The sequence below is a fragment of the Chrysochloris asiatica genome, unplaced genomic scaffold, assembly GCF_000296735.1.
Source record: "Chrysochloris asiatica unplaced genomic scaffold, ChrAsi1.0 scaffold00075, whole genome shotgun sequence".
Lineage (NCBI taxonomy): Eukaryota > Metazoa > Chordata > Mammalia > Afrosoricida > Chrysochloridae > Chrysochloris > Chrysochloris asiatica.
The window spans coordinates 14,847,660-14,851,028 of NW_006408593.1; positions in this window are offsets into that span (position 1 = coordinate 14,847,660).

Sequence of the window (3,369 nt, forward strand, 5' to 3'; positions counted from 1 at the left end):
GGCATTTACAAATGCTAACAAAACTGGTGAATATAGTTAAGGTCATTAAGAATTGTTGTTTGTGGTTGTTAAGTGCTATCAAGTAAGCTCTGACTCATAGGGACCCTGTCTAGGGTTTCCAAAGAGCGACTGGAGAGCTTGAACTGCTGACATTGTGGTTCAAACTGACTTTGCAGTCCAACACATTAACCCACAGGGCTACACCAGGACTCCAAGGAGTGGTTAGTGGGTTTGAATGATCAGTCTGTGGTTAGCAATCCTGTGTTGATCATATAATACCACATCAGATTCCAATTATGAATTGTTGTTAAATGCCATCGAGTCAGTTCTGACCCATAGCGAGTCTGTATAGGGTTTCCAAGAAGTGACTGGCAGATTTGAACCACCAACCTGCAATTCAAACTGACCTGAAGGTCCAGCATATTATCCTGTAAATCCCAAAGGACATCGATTTTAAAGAATGTTTAAACGAATGCTATGTATTGCTAAATGGATTTGATTTTTAAAAAAATAATTTATAGCTATTTTTCTAAATAAAGTAAGTCTTCAAACTACCAACAACAACAACAAAAATATAGGAAAAGCAAGTAAAGAAATAAAAAATATTTTCCTGTGCTATAGCTTTAAAATGAATCGGGCTGCGAACCTTAAAGTCAGCGGTTCGAAACTACCAGCCGCTCCGCGGTAGAAAGATGAGGCTTTCTACTCCCGTAAAGATTTACACCCTCGGAAACCCTGTACAGGGTCGCTATGGGTCAGAACCGACTCGATGGCACTTAACAACAACAACAACATAGCTTTAAAATAAAACATGAAGCTGTTACTGAACAGAAAACCAAAGTGATAGGTAAATATTTAAATTTTAGGCAGGGAAGAGGGTCTCTGGTGGCATCTGGGGCTATGTGTTGAACTGCTGGCTGCAAGGTCAGCAGTTCAAATCCACCAGCTACTCTACAGGAGAAAAACGAGGCTTTCTGCTCCCTAAAGATCTACAGTCTTGTAAACCCTTTACAAGTCAGAGCTGACTTGTTGGTATACAGCAGCAGATGGGTAAGGGTATAATAAGCAAAAATGCAATTATATAAAACCAAGGACAAAAGTGATAAATTACCCCATATAAAAACATGGATTACCACAGAAAAATATTTATAACAAGTGTGATAGAGATATGTTACTCTTGAAATAGCAATCACAAATAGCAAAAATGTCTACTACTAACATCACTATAAGAACAAAAGTAAAGAAATGTAAATCTTAGAAGACATTTGACGTTTAAAATATCCTCTCATAAATTATTAAGGAAAAACACTTTAAATATAATGAAAGTTTTTCTCTAGCAAATTGTCAAAGATTTATAACAGTTATTTTATCTAGTGCCCATATGTGTATTAATAGATAATATTCTGGAAAGAAATTACTTTGTATTCTGAGGGCTTTATAATTAGTTATGTCCCTTGGTATAGGACACCTGGAATCTAGATTAAAAATATGGATAATATTATGTATATAGTTTATATTTCATAACTCTTTTATGATAGTAAAAGGAAATTAATTTAAATGTCTATGTAAGATTTACATATGTATTTTGTTCTCAAATGTCTAAATAATGTTTAGAGGGAAAAGTATGTGAAATAAGTACTTTGAAATGAATAGTGTTTATCTGAATTAGAGGATTAAAAGTAATTTTTTCAGTTAGCATTTTTCTGACATACATTTTCTATAAAGGGATTTTTCTACCTTTCAATCAGTTCAATGATTTAATAAAATAAGTTTCATTTCTTTTTAATTTCAAGGCTGGGTCCATAACTACTTGAGTGACTATTTTTCTAGGTTGACTGGGTAATGTTGTCATTCTGTATAAAAATCGATAACTTTTAATATTGAACTCACTTTCAAGTTGAAGACCTAATGTGTCATCTTGAGAGAAAAATACTAATAGGAAAGTCACAAGTTTTACCTACCTCTCTGAGTACATTTGGAGATGAAGGTTCAGAGTCATTCTGTGACCCAGCATCTTAATTGGCAGAGAACATGTTGCAGGGAATTAGAAAGCACAGACACATAACTAACCGCTGCTTTTCAGGCTTGTCTATTTTCAGCTTAAGCCTAATATTTCTTTACTTCAGTTAGTCATTTAAAAATGATCACTTAGAGAAACCTCTTAAATAAAACTGAACTCATGGGCTGAGTTTGTGTTTGTTCTATAGGCGAACACCAACCTGATTGTGGGAACACAGCATCCCAGTTCAGATAATGGGTTTCTTTCATCAGAAAACTTCCAGAGTTTTAGCCTTTAAAATATATTAATGTACAAGGACAAGACTAATTTTTGAAGGACATCTCTCTTCCAGTATCTATACTCCAAATTTGCTGATCTTAATTTCCTGGTGATCAGATGAAGCATATCCTAAAAGTCATTTGATCTGAACTCTAAGTTGAGTTAAAGCTAGTTTAAATGTACATCATATTAAAGCAGAGAATTTCTAGACTACAAACATAGGGAGTTCAGCAACAATGAAACTTGCCTTGCAGTTGCAGGTTCATGAAGTAAGTTCTTGTAAGTCTTTTTCCTAGAAAGCCAATGACCAACATAGCAATAGATGTGTGGATCCAAATGGGCTAGAAACCCAGAAGCAAACAGTTTCTGTTATCCACGGCTCATTATGCTTATATGGTCTTCCAGGCTCAGGAAACTCATCCTTATCAATATGTTTGTGTTACGTAGGAAAATATTTAAATAGATAATAGTGGAGAATAAGAGATGCTTTGACCTCTCATTTCCCAGAGGATTAGAATTAGTAGCTTCAGCCAAGATGGCAACCAAACCAGCTCATCTTGCTGTCTCTTGTGATCATGGCGTCTGTGACCTAGGTAGGGAAAGTCACCTGCAGAGGCAGAGCAGCCTGTCTATGGCTGTGGTTAGGAAATGAATGATCTTAGTGTCGGGAGAGAAAGCTGCAGAATGTTGTAGTTATAAGTGTCAGTTAGGGCTCATTTACTTAATAACTATGCAACATTGGGCAAGTTTCTCAGACCCCATATGTTTCAGTTTCCACATATGCAAAGAGGGGATGATAATGGTACCCATTGTAGGGTTACATGTGATAATACATGTAAAATATTTAGAATGGTGCCTAGTGTGTTGCTGTTATGTGCTATCCAGTTGGTATTGACTCATAGTGACTTTATGCACATCAGAACAAGACACTACCCAGTCCTCCACCAACCTCACAATCATTGCCATGCTTAAGGCCATTATTGCTGCCACTGTGCCAATCCATCTTGTTGGGGTTAATTTTTTTTGCTGACCCTCCACTTTACCAAGCATAATCTCTTTCTCCAGTGACTGGACCCTCATGTAAATATATC